General features: G+C 40.6%; 1 protein-coding gene across 2 annotated transcripts in view; it reads left to right on the top strand.

The window, feature by feature from the left end:
* The first annotated feature begins 4,999 nt into the window (after positions 1–4,999).
* Positions 5,000–17,392, top strand: part of LOC150081200 (suppressor of tumorigenicity 14 protein homolog) — a 154,452-nt gene continuing 142,059 nt past the window's right edge. For both annotated transcript variants that reach the window (XM_090379375.1, XM_090379374.1), the window contains exon 1: positions 5,000–5,313. The gene's annotated coding sequence lies outside the window, so the exon portion shown is untranslated. The remainder of the gene's footprint in view (positions 5,314–17,392) is intronic.

Raw genomic sequence — 17,392 nt, 5'->3', positions numbered from 1 at the left:
TCCTTCTGTTTTGTGCAATGGCCATCCATTCATTACCCACAAACTCATGAATTTCATCTGTCCATCTCCGTCGTTGTCTTCCAGGTTTTCTTCTAGCTCCTCTTGAGTACCATTCTGTTATTCTCTTAGTCCATCTGTCATCATGCCTTCGGGCTATGTGTCCTGCCCAAGACCATTTTAGTTCTTTAGTTTTGATAAGAATGTCCTTTACTTGAGTTTGCTGCCTAATCCATGTGTTTCTCTTCTTATCTAACAATCTGATTCCCAATATAATTCGTTCCATTCTTCGCTGTGTAGTACTCAGCTTCTCTTCCATTCTTTTGGTGAGTGCCCAAGTTTCACTTCCATAAGTCATGGTGGGGAGTATACATTGGTTCATTATTTTACATTTCAGACAAATTGGGGTATTGGTCCTCAATATAAGAAAGCTGTGTTGCTTCAAATGAATTGTATCTCTTCAACATACAATATCAAATGACATCTGTTCTGTTCTATTCTGTCTATTCGAAACGGATATATTTTGGCTGGTAGGAGAAACGAGGAGGCAAAAATATAAAAGCCTGGAGAAAATAGAAGGCTCGATCTCATGAAGTCTGCCTTCGGCCAGTTGTTGAAATGTTGAAGATCACTGGATAAATTGCTGCAAATGAACCCGAGGCGGAGAGGTTGTAACGTTCAAAGCGGAACTGAATAACCAGTTTTTGAAGACAGGAAAAGAAAGAGTGATTGGAATCGTTTAAGTTTTCTAATGTCAATCGAAGCAAAAGTCAAAGAAGACTTCACCACGGATCAAAATCTGAAGATCACTGATCGATTTTGACATCACCTGTCAAAATAGTTTGTCATTTCATCAGCTCGTCGAACTTTACGACTTCCATCGAAACCACCAGGACATAACCATCCCTCCAATATAACAAAAACCGGCTTTATCTTAGACACTTAGACTCTTAGACAATATGAGTCTGTGGTCACTGCAGTTCCAGTTGAATATTTTTTTTCAGATTACTCTCCAAGTTGATGTAATGAAGATCAAAAAGGAATGCCCTTCCTTATCGGTTTCGTTTAGGGTTGTTTTTGTTGTTGTAGGGTTTTAGGAGCATCAGCTACTAAAGCTATATTGCGCTGTGTATAATGTCAGTAAACGTGTGTTCTGTGGTCGATTTTCTGTTTGCTGGATGAAATAGGCCCATTAAAGTTCCTCACCTCATCGAAAGGACTCGAACTCGGGTCTTTTCCACCCGGTGTGGAAAGGACGACGATTTTACCAACTGTGCTACCTATGAGGGCTTCTTTAGGGTAAATTGCCGTATTGAAAACATCCTTCCTTTGTAAATATGTGAATCGGAAAAGTTAAAATAACTTTTCTGATCCAGCAGCAGAGAGTCAAATAAACAAATTGTCAAATTCCTTCCACGTGCTTGTGCTTTTAATGTCGCCATTTGAAGTTTGAAGTTGGAGAACTGAAACTTTTCTTCGTGCGGTCCACAATCGCGTTCCTCTGACAGCGCCATCATTTATTGTGGGGTGCGGGAGGCCGAATACGTTAATATGCTAATTATCTGTTTGCTACGTCACGATTACAGATACGATTGGGGCTGATGATAGATGACTCCGCGCTGAAAAATACGGTGATTAATGAGCGTAGTTGGATCGCTTCTCTAATCACGTGATCAGTGGGAGTGTTGAAGCGCCTCATTGTTGTAGTCGGAACAACGACTCTCCTCTCGTAGATATGCGAATTGTAACGAAGGCATTTGTACACGTTGGGCTGCTCGTCACAATGGAAGCAACCACCCGAAATTTTGCCACACTCATGAGGATGGATACGCTAATTTGCGTATTCATCACCAATTCCTTTACATCATAAAGTGGCGTCATTGATAATACGAAATCGTTAGTAGTCTTTCGTTAGAATTAAAAGGTGACGATTTAGTAACCATGGCAACAAAGGCATTGGAAACTTTCTTTTTAACCAAGAAAAGTATCTTCTACAGCAGATGGAGCCACCAGCGTCAACTAATATCCGAACATTAGAAACAGCAATGAGAACTGGTTGGGTCGGCAAAGAGCCCATTCGATGGCATTAGTCCGTGTTTATCGCCCCTTCTCTATGCCCCGTAATAACGCACTTCGAGTGCTAAAGTCGTGTACTTAACGCGATGTCTTGGCGACCATCTGTTCTGGTCTTCCATCCAGTCCCCGGGTGCCTGCGATGGTTCACTGCTGTCCATAATTACCGACGCCTACAACGAGCAACGTTAAACTCGCCGAAGTGTCTGAAGTTCGACGTAAAAGGCAACTTTTAAATCCTTTTCCGCCCTCCGTTACGACACATTTGTCACCAAATGTGCACCGCCTTGGGCTCGCAAACCGCCGAACGACTGCGTGCGAAAACTAAACCTTCCAATTCGATTTCACAGCCCGCAATAGCGCCTGGATGCAGAAACATCACTTTAAGTCCCAACTTTCCATTACTCTTCTCCTCTGCTCATTTAGCAGAAGACATTAATGCCTCCTCCGGTCCGTCTTCAAGTTCTCGACAAGCACTTTTAATGCCTTTTGAGAAAAAGAAAGCAGACATAGGGATTTGAATGAATGTATACAACCCTTTCGTCTTATAACGAATGATTTCAACTTGAGAAAATACTTGGATGTCTTCGCCCACAATGTGAACTGTCCTCGCATAAGGGAACGAAAAGAACGCAAGGAAGGTTCAAACTTCTGCTGCGAATCCCAATTCGAATTTATATATATGGTGTCAGAAAAGCTGTGTAAAACTTATTGTTAATGAAGTCTTAAAGGGATCACAGCATGGCTTTGTGAAAGTCAAGTCTTGCCAGACAACCTAAGTTAATTGCTGGCATGAAGACAAAGGCACTGAGGTGCTGGACACAATTTCGACATTGTGCATCAATATTTCAGAAAAGCTTTCGATGCGGCTTCCCATAAGAGCGTAGCATGCTGGGATTGATCAAAAGATCTTAAAATGGATCAGGAGCTCGATAAGTGAAAGGTAATAGAGGGTAGTAATGAACGGGTGGTCTTCAGCGGGGAGTAATGTAGTGGGCGGGGTCCCACCGGATTTAGTGTTGGAAACTACCCTTCTCTTGTTTCTAATTTGCAAGTTATATTGATGAGGGTATAAAGGTTTAGTTGTCAATGTGTGCTGATGATTGTAAGTCGGATGGTTAAAAATCGGGATCATGTTTCAGAATGGTTGTGATTTCAAAATGATATCATCGCTTCCAGATTTGGTCTGAAAGTTGATAACTGAAGTTTAATCTTGATAAATGAAAGGTTTTGAATTTTTGGAAAATGGAAGATTAGATCTTATGAAGCAGCATGCTTTTGTTCACTGGAATAAGTTGCCTCCATTTAAGGTAGAGAGTCTGAAAATTTTCGAAGTAGAATTAGTTACTTTTTATAAATGGGAAAATTTGATCAAGTAAGTTTTTTTGTGGGGGATGGAGGGGGTGCCTCCGCCTGATTAATACTAAATTGAGTTTCTAGTTATTAAGTCAACTTCCTATCGAAAGCAAATATAAATCTGCAATAGCCAACATTTCCAAAGGCTAGTATCCGGAAAATCTGCAGATTTTAACTGCATTTATGCGCTAAACTGTGCAAGTCAGAAGTGGCCGAAGCACACAAGTAAGAATACCACCCATCATGGAGGCAAACATTCTCAATTGAGCACCACCTTGCAGGGGCAAGTGAGCATACCAGTATCACGAAGTCATTAGCCAGATATTTATTGGATCTATGGGCGGGCTCTGTGATGCTAAAGTGTAATCTGGGATGGGGCTGAAGCGGGTCTTGAGCCAACGTAAATTGAACTTTTGGCGATCCAAATATTTTAAATAGTGACACACGAGGTGTACAAACTATTTAAAATGATACCTTTCCTCGCCATGATATTCCTCTTGTAAATATAAAACAAAGCCTATCTCTGCAACACGTCTCCAGAAGTGAATGTGTCAATTGCGAGCTGAGATATGCCGGAGAGAATCGTGACTGATCACTGAAGAGCAGACAATACCATTCATCACTCCCATCAGCAATATCATAAGCCTATGGGGCGTTAATATTTCGCAGGTGTAAAGTTCCCAAACTTTTCGAAACTAATAACCATCATCCACCATATAACTGAAATTCCTACTCAAAAGTCTGGCAATTCCCCTACTCAAATATGCCTCGGTTGTCGTTGGGTTTTAGGAGCATCAGCGACTAAGGCCATATTGCTCCCTGTATACTGTCTAAATTTCGGTGGTTGATTTTCTGTTTGCTGGACCAAAAACCCGAGTTTCCTGCAGAAAAAACCATGCTGCCATCGCCTAAGATTGACTAACTCAGCCACGTTGTGAATTGGCCAATAAAAATTCCTCCCATCATCGACGGGACTCGAACTAGGGCCTTTTCCACGCGTTGTGAGAAGGACGGCGATCTTACCAACTGTGCAACCCACGAGGGCGTATATGCGTCGGAACACGTGTAACTTAGAGACACGCTTTAATGATTCAAAACAGCTTACAGTTTTGAATCATTAAATTTGAATCACCTAAGGCACAATGGATATTCATAGGCACACCATTATTACTTGATAAAATGTTCATACTTTTGGCCTTCCTTTATGATTAATTAACAAACTGCCTATTATTCTTACTTCATTTTATTTTAATCGGTAAGTTATAATGAACATTGTCAAAGCTAGTTGGAAGTCCTGCTTCCATTAATTTGTCAACTCATATACATTCCAACAGCGCGCCCTTTTAGTTACTATCTATCACATTTCGCCAATCTTAGCAAAGCAATACATACAACGTGTGAGGGTGGACTGTCTTCTTTATTAAAGGAAATCATATTTCACGTTATTCACCTCCCCAGTTATGTTTCGACAAAGACAATCCGTTACCACCCCAGCCTCTGGAAATGAACCCTTCCGACATTAGCGTCCTCTTCCTCCCGGAGCAGAGCACGAGACTTCTCGGCGAGGAGCCAGCTCGTTAGTAGACCTCACCTCTCACTAGCTCCGGCATCTGTGTGAATGTCTCGCGCGATCCGACATCACTCCGAAGTCCTCCCAATTTGACGGTCGTGAGGTCATCCAGGGTTACCTTTGTTCCGCAGCTGGGTCAAGGTGGCTTTCTGTTGACCCAAAAGTCGTCCTTCCTCGTGAAGTAAAGTCGTTTGAAAACAGCTTCTCAGACCGAAGCAGCCTTTTGATTACCTGGTGGGGTGAGGATGGAATTTTAGTCCGTGGCGTCCCTTGGATTGCATCGCTGTGTGTGTCGGTGTAGCAATAATCCAGGTAAGGTAAGTGTCGAACTCTTGATTCCATAGTTATGAGTTAAGGGGGGAAGATTCAAATAAAGAAAACAGTCTACGTAGCCGTATATCAAGAAGTTTCAAATGAACAGTTCCATTCTGACATACTTTGTTATGGTGAAGAATCCATCCATCTTGCCAAAGATCTTTCCTTTCACAACAGATATTTCTTTAAATAAATTTAACTATTTAGCAACCAAGCACACAATCAGCTATCTGAATAAATGAAACCTCTTCACCTTTGCAATGTCGAATTTGGGAGTTCTTGGGATTCAACCTCATTCCATGTTTCCTTCTTTTAAGATATAATAGTCAAACTACTATTCCTAAACAATTCATTTCTATAAGTGGATTTAGAAAAGAGTTCTTCACATTTCAGATGTCTCTGAATGAGACATGTTCCAACATGTTTTGATCACACCTCGTATGAAGAGAAAAAAGTTGTATTAAAAATACAGTTCCCTTTATTTGAGGAACAGTGCTTAAATCAAACCCTGTGAATGGGCTTGTCCCTAAAACGATGCCTAATCTACATAATCGTAAATGGAAATATTGGTGGAGGAGGAATACTTTCGCAATTCTTCTTTAAGTAGAACGAGAATTGGCATTCATGGCCTGATGCGGTGTGGCAAGGGAAAGCAACCATATGTTGACGTAGGAAGCAATGTGATAGCCAATTAGCATAGCGTGTAAGGCGTCTATTTGTAATTTTCGAGGACCGTTAATGTGCTGCAAGTAACCCAACACGGGCAAGCACGATTTTATGTGGTTGTACAAGAAGGCTCCGCGTGGGAAAAGATACGCAGTTCCCAATTAATGTAATGACTGAGAGAGTAGGAAGAATCTTCTACTTCATTTGGGTTAGATTCGTGTGAAATTTGTTTAACTGTTTTAAGTAACAGCCTTTGCGGTCACGAAGACTGCGATGAGCGTAAGAATATACAATTTCGTTTCCATGGTAACTGATAACTTTCCCAAAACCTCACCTGGAATATATTTTCTGAAAAAGAAAAACAACCATAGAATACAAGTACACTCCAGTTGAATTAATGAGGAAGTTACCAATTACCAATGTGTGCGTGTTCCCGCGTTTGATGGGATCATTGACGGATTCGAATCCAGACCTCTCGAAAGTGTCAATTGGCAAAATTCTGTACTGTCACCCTCGCCGTAATACAATCGATAGAATCGCAGTCCTCCCCACGCCAGGTGGAAAAGATCTGAGTTCAAATTCCTCAATTGTCAAAAGACTTTTGTGTACCTTTTTCACATCGTGGTTGGATTAGTCGGTCTCAGACGACAGTACCATGGTTTTTCTTCCCGGAAACAGAAAATCGAGCACAGAACACGCAATTTCAAACGGCAACATGGCCTAAGTCGCTGCAGCACCTAAAAGTAACCTACAACAACCTATACTGTCGAGGACACCTCGTTCAAGGTGCAAAAAAGGCCGAAATTTTCCCCTCGTCTAAACGGACTCCAAACAAAGCCTTTTTTCATGACAGTCATAAACGATGTTAATCACAAGAATTGACTAAGGCGCATTTAGGGCTAGAGCCTCAAGCTGCGAACAAGTTTAGACTATGTATATAAAGTGCTTAGCATCATAATACACAGCCATTTCTGAATAAACAGAACTTTCTGTTTATTCAGAAATGGCTGTGTATTATGATGCTAAGCACTTTATATACATAGTCACAAGAATTGACTAAAGATGTCCTAAGGCTCTGAGAGTCTCCGTTGTTTATAGGACCTAGAAAGTTGTTTTCTCCAAAGAAAAATTCATGTTGCCTTATGTAAAGAATGGTCTGAAGTTCTCCAAGAAAAACACTTTCCAGTCACGCATTGTTACTGTCCGTGAGCTCTCGAGGATAGCTCAGTTCGTAAAATCGTCGTCCTCCCCACAGCGGATGGAAAAGACCGGAGTTCGAGTCCCTTTGGTGATGTAAGGAATTTTTACGAGCTTTTTTCACAACGTGGCTGAGTTAGTCGGTGTCAGGCGAGGGTAGCATGGTTTTTATTCCCGAAAAAAACATGCTAAAACTGAGGCTCCTAAAATCTTACTACAACAGCAACTGTCTACGAAGGCTGTCCAAAGTAAGGAATTTACAATTCCAAAATGAAAGTGGAATAAAATGTTTTCCAGAATATAACTGGATCTGATCACGAATGCTGCTATATAAACTAGAACAAACTGAATTACTGGTAAAGTCCTACAGTGGATGAAGAAGAGATAGGCGACGACAGAGGGTTGTCGTAAATAGCCAATCTTCAGGACAGACCGATACAAAAAGTGTGCTTCATTAGAGATCAGTGTTTCTACTCCTGCGATTTGTAATTTTCACGAATGATATCAGCGAGAGTATCCAACGGATGTTATAAATGGTTATTGATGATTTGAAAGTGAGAAGGGTGATTAACAATTTGAGCTGGGCTATGTTTTTGATCGGTTGCATATATGGTCAAAAAATGGTGACTAATGTTTAAAGCTTCTGAATATAATGTATTTGGAGAACAGAAATCCTGGATTCAGAGACGGTGATTTCGATTCAATCGGCCACGAAATTTTCCAGGCATTGTAAACAGGTGGCTAGGAAGGCATAGAATTATAGGGACTTTGCTATTAGAGAAAAGTAAGTCATTATCTCTCTTTATAAGGCGATGGTTAGCCCGAATTCGACTACTGCATTCAGATCTGTACCTAAAACGAGGCATGGAGCTTTTGGAGAGGGTTCTCGGAAGGGTGACCAGACTGGCCACGGGTACAAAGCGATCCACATTTTAAGAACGGCTTAGAAGGTGTGGACGGCAAAGTTAACAGAACAAAGATTGTACAAAACATAAAAATAAATAGTAGAATAACATACTTTATACGATGAAAGTTCATTCAAATGGGAAAAGTCAAATTCAAAGAAATAAAAAAGGTATTCATGACATCAAGTCCACTGCCATGAAGAAAATCGCAGCCAGCAGGTAGCTGCAGGAGACGTCACATATACACGGATTGCTGAGGACGTCTTTAACCCAGAATTCATCCGTCAACCAGTCAACCTACCAAATAATTCTGTGAAACCCTTTCCTGTTCACAGCCACATCCAGATCAAACTTGTTCATGAGTGCCAATGTTCTTTTGAAGAAGGAGTTCCTGGATATCTCTAATCTACAGTTACCAATGTGGAATGTAGTCTTCCGTCTATTACCACCGCTGGAGTGTGAAGATCAATCGGGCATAGAAGATCCGGCAGGTAGGTCGAACCAGTGAAGATATGGTACAACAGTGTTAGATCGAAAACAATTCGCCGAGTTTCCAAAGACTGAAGCTTGAAGTAGGAACAGAGATTCGGTGGTAAAACATGGGATTACGTCTGGAAAGGTAGTGGATGAATTTCATCTGTAGCAATTCTATTTGCTGTATCAAATACGAATAGTGTGGGTTCCATATAGGAGAAGCAAACTCCAGTATAGGGGGTACAGTCGTTTTGAACAGGAGCACAGACAACTGAGGATCTTGAAATTTGCACGTCTGTGTTTAATAAAGCCAATTTGTTTTTTCGTTTGGTTTAGTATATTTCTAACATGTTTATCGAACTCACATCCAGCGGTAAAAGTAACGCCCAATAACTCTAAGGGGATACACTAACCTAGGTATAGAGACACTTCGTGGGTGAGACATGAACCAGGGGGACAGGGATGCAAATATAAAATCTCAAACAGAAGATTGGATGTCATGAAGTTCGCCGATGGGTAGCGAGTTGTCGAACAATGGAATGAGTTGCCACCCAGCGTGGTGGATGATATGGGTCTCAGTGAAAGTAGAATTGCATGATTACCTTATGGGAATGAGAATTCAGACGAGGTACAGAGAAAGGCATTTCTTAGAAGCGATGGAGATATAATAATAAGTTTTGATAAGAGGAAAGAGAGAAAGGTTTGGGGTTCATAGCTGTCGGTGGGTTAATTGATAACTTTCTAAGGTTTAGTGAGCGCCATCTACATTAGCATACTGAAATACATTTGACAGATTGCTAATATAAATAATAAACAGAAGCGGGCCTAAGGATGAGCCTTGAGAAACGCCTTGTGAAACAATAAACGAAGTTGATGATATGCCTTCAAATATTATGGATAATTGACTATTACTAAACAGTGATTTGAATACATTCAGTAAAGAGGGCTGTAGATAGATCACAGGATGAAAGCTTGAAGAGAAAAAGATCAATATGAACAGATTCATTTTGGTATAGTCAATATAGGAAATAAGGAATCTATATGATTTCCTTTGTGAAAATTATCTATATTAGCTAATTAGTTGTAATATAATTAGTTATAAATATACTTATCCTTATGTTCCGTGTGGAAGAGGGGGCGGCTTACCGCCATATTTGACACAAGGATTAAATGATGTTTATGTTCCGAGTAGAAAAGACTCGTGATAACCTCATATTTATAAAAAGCATTTTATAAAAAGTGTAATGCAACAATGCGCCCTCGTGGATAGCAGTTAGTAGAATCGCCTCCCCATGATGTGAGGAATTTTTATGGGCCTTTTTCACAATGTGGCTAAGTTAGTCGGTCTCAGGCGAGGGTAGCAAGGTTTTTCTCCTGGAAACTAGTGTTTTTTGACCGGCAAAAAGAAAATCAACCTCAGAACACACGCAATTTACACACAATATACACAGAAAACCAGAACAAATGAAGGGAGATATATCACACGTAATAAGTTCCATGATGCACAGCAACAGCAAAATTTAACGCGCGATTGGAAATTCTCTGCCAAGAGACGCGATCATTAGTGCCCAACATGGCATTTAAAGGTCGTTTGACAGAGATTTTCCCAGCTGCCTTTGTACTCTCTGCTCTTCTCAGTGCAGCTAACACAACATCAATTAAGGAAACTACGCGAACACAGATGGTTGGTGGGAATCAAAATTTCCAATTCTCCTCCTCCCCTCGCCATTATTTTAATCATTACCGCAGCGCCTACCAAATCGGCTAATGACAGACAATCGGTGCGATGGCCACTGAGCACATATTAAACTAATGGGAAAAAGTCATAGAAGTTAGGCCTTCTGCACGCCGGAATGTCCAATAGATTCCTTGTTGTCAAAAGATGTTTGGTGTTTTGCAAAAAAAACTACTTTTACAGGAACAACCTATCTCAATCATTAAAGAAGATTTACAAAATGTCTATAAGACATCCAAAATTATTTTTCAAAAACTTTAGAAAAATTAAAAATTATAAAATTTGCTGACAAAAGGAGAAATGGCACCAGACTGTAACCATAGAGAAATCTGAAAATGAAAAGGTATTTGCAGCTAAGTTCCATATTAGTTTTCTGAAGAAGCAGTTCAACTATCAGAGCGCTGTGAAGTTAACAAATATTCGGTCTTCTTTCTGGATATCTCTGAGTAGAGTTTGAAACACAAAGCTTTCCAGAAGTTCAACCCCTCAGGGCTTCTGAGATCTAGCAGTGCGAAGCCTTCGCGAACTTATAACCACTCGTCAGGTTATTCACATGTTCGGCGAAAATCTCATTACTCCAGATTTTCCATCGCAGGTTGGAGTGGGGTAGGGAAAGGGGGGCGCACTTTTGTGTGAGTGTGTGTGAGTGAAGATTAGATTATCGACTGGCTACAGCTGAAAGCAAATATATTTGAAAATTAGAAAATTCCAAATAATCAGAATCGTTGTGCAGGCCACATACAGACACTGGCAAAAAATCACTTTCGCTTGGAATTCTCGTTTTGCGATGTGACATCAAAGAGATTTAATGCGATAAGTTAGAAAATATCCATTAATTGCTGAAATGTGCCCTGATAGCGTTTGTTGCTCGCCCCTGTTTAAACTCCAGCAGCTCCTCCAACTGCTCGAATATTTTTTTCCAAAGCAGCAACAGAGAGCGTTGTCCTAGCAACCAGACTATCAATTTTAACGCGCAACAATGCGTTCATGTGGTCCTCACATGACTGGCGAATTTCACTTTCCAATGCCGCTGATAAGGAGTTCGCAGCTTCAGAGCGAGAGACTATTAAGTCCCGATAAACTGACCTTTCAGGACGCCGGGGTCGAGATGAAGCGAGCGGATGATGCTACTTGGGAGGCCTTGCTGATATACTAAACGGCTCTTGGCTTTCAATGTGCATCCCAAGGGTGACTGTCTGTTGAAAGCGCAATACTGACGTTACATCAAGATGGTGGTGCCGTTTCTGGGATTCCCTCGCTGATATCAATTTCATCTCGCAGTCTGCAGAATGGTGTTCAATGATAGCCAGAACATTGAATGGAGTTGCTGCTCCGATGTCCCCCATAAAAATCCTGACAGCCCTAACTGTAATATTACTGAATAAAGCTCTAGCTTCGTGTAGCCTGATAAGATGCTTATTTAATTAAAGCCTTAATAATTACCGCGTGCATCATACATCGCTATCATAATTAATGGATCTCATCGGAGACCTTACTCGTAAAAATCTTTTATATCCATAAATTATTCCGTTGTTACGCCGATAGATGGCGGTACTGAAGGTTACGTCACATTGTGTGGAGATCCATGGCTTTTTCTCTCATGGACAAAGATTCACTGATTCGCGTTCTTTATAAAGAAAAAAAATTTTTTCATATTTGATCAATCACACGCCAGAAAATATTAAAAAGTGTAAATTTTCGTTTTAAAAGGAGAACATGTGCTAAATAAACCGACCTGTGCCATATAGAAGCATCCCGGTTTACCTCAATTTTTCTTTCGAACCACTTTACCGCGTTTTTTTTTTTACTTTTGTTTAAACATGTTTACAATCTATGATCATGGGATATAACCATCAGCTAATAACATACAGAATATGTAGATTATTCACATTTTACCTTGAGTATGAAGAAAAAAACGTACTAGCCTAAATCGCTTCCCATATGCACATAAAACGAACTAAATTCTAAAGTTGGAGCAAAACAGTCGAAGCTCAGCATGTGTGCTAATAACAGATCATAAAACACAAAACAGCTAATTTTTATCATAGAAATGCCAAAGATAAATTGATATTAAGTGTTTTTATTATCTTTTCGCTAAGTGAGAAAGTTTGTGGGGTTTAACAGGTAACGCCTTACATAAATTCCGCCTGATCGTGCCGAGGTAAGGCCCCTTGCCAGAACGTACAAAAAACTTTACCAAACTCTTTCAAAAGATTTCTTTTAGAAAACAGACAGAAAATTATTTTTTCGAGACTTGCAATACACTTGCAAAAAAAAAAAGTCTGAAATTAAAATAAAGGGAGACAAAAAGGGGACTTGAATCCTGCGAAGCCCATAACACTCCACGTGCGCTGCCCAGCTCTCTTTCAAGCTGTTCATCACGATGCAAGCAGATTGCTCTGTTTACCCGGAATGCCTTCAAGGGCCTGTAAACATTTGTCCTTCGCTAATAGTTAAAGTCACCAAAATAGACGCGAGAGGGCGCTATTGCTGAGAGATCGCATGGCATGTCGGTTTACATTACTCTGTTGTCAGGAGAGACAGGAAGGCACTTACGCTCGCTAGAAAATCTTTGTCTCGATAAACATTTAGCATCGGATTCCCCCCTGGAAAGGAAAGGCGGGGGAAACATTGCTGGGCCTGCTCTTCCGGTGCTCACACACAACGGGTAATGTCTTTAATTACTGTCCAGCTGAATTGGCGTCTCTCAGGCACTAGGAAATGGCCCGAAAGTTGAAAGATGGTACAAAGTGATCGTCACTTATCTCCGTCTGCTCGACTCTTAAATCACACGCAGCGAAGTCCCTTTCGCATTTCACGTTTCCTCAACACGATTCATTAAATCCTCCTCCCCTCGCTACACGCACTCCTGAATGTCGCCCGTAATTAGCGGCGACAGGAGACAAAGGCCACTAGCTGGGGTTAAATGTACGTTGCCTGCCATTAGTGGCAGACCAGAAGTTTAAATAAAACATTAGCATCTCCATCTCCTGCTCTAGCTTCTTCCTGCTCTGCCTATTGCACCCAGATCGGATTCAACCTCACTTTTTCGACGTTTCTCTTCGTATTTATTAGGACGTGGTTCTAATAAAGTGCTCATCCAGTGTACAAATACATAGCACTCGCACGAGCTCATTCCATAAGTCTTTCCTTAGCGCGTGCGAATAAATAAACGTTGGAGCGCCACTGGTGGTCTTTATGTTCATCCGAATTGCCACACAAAAGCGGGTTCGGTGCGAGAATTCTCCAACCGAAAACGGCAGGAATCGCAAATGGTGTTACGATTCGCAACGGCTAAGTCGGTCGCGTTTCCGTAAGCTTACTCGCGCTGCGTGGAACGCTAATGACGTCACGAACTCCATTTTTGCTCGTATTTCGTAGCTCATTAATCAATTCGGAAAAGAATTTCCGAAAGTTTCGAAAAGAATTTCATTTATTAATTTTCCGTCTGCGATCGCCTTGGGACGCCAAAAATGTACGGACTACAGAAACTATTAACTCCCTTTAATTATCCAAAAGTGGTGTTGTTTATTTTTGCTTTTTAAATTTTGGGCAACAACTAAGACAACAAGTGGACTTACATTTCGTATAATTCAAAGGCTAAAAAAAAGATTTTAAAAAGCATCACGAATTTTCAAACTTCCACATTTAAAAAAACGAGATGTGAGGGGAAAAAAAAACTGCCTTCGTCCTTGTCCATCCCCAACCATCCACCTTAATTGCCACAGAAATTGAAAACATCGCATTTCTTCACCCGCTGACAAACGGAAAACATTAACTCCAAACCGTAATGCTGCACGACCATCGTGCTGAAGGAGAACGCCATCCCAGTAAGCCAGTGGTACTTACGAATTACCCAACAGTTCCATACTTTTAGGGGTTCCATCTCGAAGCGATTACTCAGCGAACCGCGGCGACCAGTGATGCGTTCTTGGACAGGACAGCGACATAGAGCGTGATAGGAGTGCCGTTTTGTGAGGTTCGGCTGACGCGTGTTCTGTTCGTGCCTGATAGACCAGTCGCATCGTAACAGCGAGTAGAAACTGCGGTGAAACAGACATTCGGCGATGGAGTCGTATGTTTTTATCCTCTCCGGGTGTGGGTGTAGCGTCGAGGTAAAGGGGTCATCCATTCAAGGAACATCCATCACTAACCGATCCAAGCAGAAGGAGAAGCTAAATGGAGAGGAAAATAAATTTTCTGGGGCAGTATACACGCTGTATAATTTCATTCACTAGGTGGCGCTCTTAACCTACTACTATAACAGTAAAGTTTCCGAAGAACTTGCTATATAGTGAGGTCCCATTAGATGATCTATTCAGTAAATCAAGATGATCAATCAATTCTCATCATCATGTCATCGTTCCGCTGTTCCATGGGTCGATATGAACCTCGTCACCATGCACTATGTCCGTGTATTTCTCTCCGTCGTTGATTTTTCAGTTTCCTCCTCTCTTAATGACATCAGTTCTTTATCATGTCCTGCCATCTCCATCTTGGTTCCCTCCCTGGTCTTTTGTCCCTTAATTGTAAATCAAACATTCTTGTTGTCAAACACCTCTCGTTCATCCTCTTGACAAGTCCAAATCATTTCAAACGGGACCTTTCAATCCTATTCTAGAGTTTTTCAACCTGAATTCTCTCCCTAATCACATCATTTCTGATTTTGTCACGTCTTGTCATCATTTTTCCTCATAGTCCAAGTTTCAGAAGCATATGTCACAACTGGTACGTAATAGGTCTGGTATATAGCCTTCTTACACTTCAGTGTTATGTCTTGTTCCAGATCAGGTCTCTTGTCTGCCTATAGAAATTCCCGCCCGCTCTTATTTCTTAATCTTTCACTTCGGTTTTTGTAATGGTGCTTCCTAGATACTTGAAGTTGTTAACCATTTTTAGCTGTTTCCCTACCATTGCAATGTATCCGTCAGGCTCGCCACTCCTCTTTAGAACCTACTTCACTCTTCTCCTGACTGAAAACCAGTCCAAATTCATTGACAATACTAGCCCACATATCAACTTTGCCGTTGCACTTGTTCCCTGCTCTCTCTCCCCATATGCAGAGGTCATCTGCGAAGAGCATTACTTTCATTTGGTCTTGCCCAATTTGTTCCGCCACTCTACATTGCACATCATTCATGGCAGCCATGAGCAGAAGTGGTGACAGGACGCCTCCTTGCCTCAAATCTGATGTTATTTCGTAATAATCAACTTATTACTGACGATGTTCAGTCAGCCATTTCTCGGCTTAGAAATTCACTGCTCCTGATACCCTCCCTGCTCTTTTCTTCAAGAAAAGTAGTTCGTCTTTAGCTCCAATTCTTACAGATCTCTTCAATTACTGTCTTCTTCTTGGTTGTTATCGTTCAGCATTCAAAGGGGCCTATGTCGTCCCTATATATAAAAAGATGAGAAAGCTATGCCTATCAACTATCAACCGATTACCATACTCAAAAAAATTGCTAAAAATTTTGAGCGCCTACTTTATAAATATCTTAGTTCCTATTCTATTTTAATTACTATCTTATCTCCTCTCTCCACCCTTTTATCAATAATCATCAGAGTATGATTTTCTTCCCAAGGAAATCAACTGTTTCAAATCTGGCCTTTTTCCCTCATTTTCTACAAACTAATTTGGACAAAAAAAATCTAATCGATTCGCTTTTCCTTGATATTTTGCATGCATTTGACTCTGTTCACATCGATCTTCTGCTCTTCAAGCTTTCATCTTACGATCTACGACCCCCATTACCGAATTTGCTTGATTCACTGCTTAGAAATCGCGAACTATCCGTAATAATCGATGGCACTTCATCAACTCTGTTTATTATTTTGCAAGGTGTTCCTCAAGGTTCACCATTGGGTCCGCTCTTCTTTATTGTTTATACTAATGATCTGTCAACTTTATTTCAGTCCGTTATTAATGTTGAGTGGCAACTCTATGCACTTGGTATTAAACTTTACAAAGTAATCTATTCTTCAACTGACAGTGATGAACTCCAGTCCTGTCTTGGTTCTTCTCACTTTGGCTCAATAAAAATAACTTGTTTCTAAACCCATTAAAATGTAAATCATGTCGCTTGAATGGAATATTATGGAAACTCTCTAATTGCAAATACTTATAATTCAAGGACGTGGGTGTCCTATTTTCATCTGACCTTCATTCCTCTTTCCATGTTGATCACGTACTCTCAGACTTCCAAACTTGGATTAATTAAGCGATCTTCCTCGATTTTCAAGAGTAACAAAATTATAATTCTTCTCTACAAGCAGCTTATACTTCCCATTTTTGATTATTATTTGGTGCCCACAACAGGAATATCTTTTTCACAGAATTGAGCGAATTCAAATTAAATTCTTATCCTTTTGAAATCGCCTTGGCTTTTACTGTCAGAACTATGGAGCTGTTTGTGGTTGCTTCAGACTCTGCACTCCAAACAACAACTCCATTGGTTTCTTTTTGTCTACAATGTCATAAACTCTATTATCGATTCTCCATCTTTTCTTGAAAAAATACCTCTCCTTGTATCCCGCTTAAATTCTCCTTATAAAACCAATTTCTCATTCCCCCCCCCTCTCGTAATCACCACTTACTTGGAAGTCCGCTGTTCCGTTTCCTTCAGGTATTGATTATTCAATACCTGAATCATATTGATTTTACACTAAACCCTCAATGCATAAGATTTCTTGTTTCTTAATTCAAATCTTGTATATATTTTAATACAAGTGACTGCTTTGTATTGATTCTGTGTAAATCTCTGTACTCGCGGCATTATCTAGGGTCTGGGTGCCCTGTGGGTGAGTCTGACATCTGTGCTTGGTAAGATAATAGATGGTAAAACAAAATACTCGACCATCCTGACAAGAATGGAATCATGAATAAATCTCAGCATAGTTTCGTGAAGGAGAAATCTTGCTGATTAATCTAATAAATTATTATGACGAGGCTATGGAGCAATTTGGAATGTTTGCTTCTGCAGGATTCTCCAAAGTTCTTATTATTAAGCTTCAACAGGCCCTGTTTCTCTCTCAGGATGATTTCTCCCCACTCAGATTCTCCAGATGATCCAATCCCTCGACTGCATTTGGCATACCATCGTGCAA

The sequence above is a fragment of the Mastigoproctus giganteus genome, chromosome 8 (genome assembly GCF_048544385.1).
Source record: "Mastigoproctus giganteus isolate SK-2022 chromosome 8, ASM4854438v1, whole genome shotgun sequence".
In the NCBI taxonomy this organism is placed as follows: domain Eukaryota; kingdom Metazoa; phylum Arthropoda; class Arachnida; order Uropygi; family Thelyphonidae; genus Mastigoproctus; species Mastigoproctus giganteus.
Note: the sequence above shows the minus strand (reverse complement) of the source record. Positions and strands in the feature narration are given on the sequence as shown.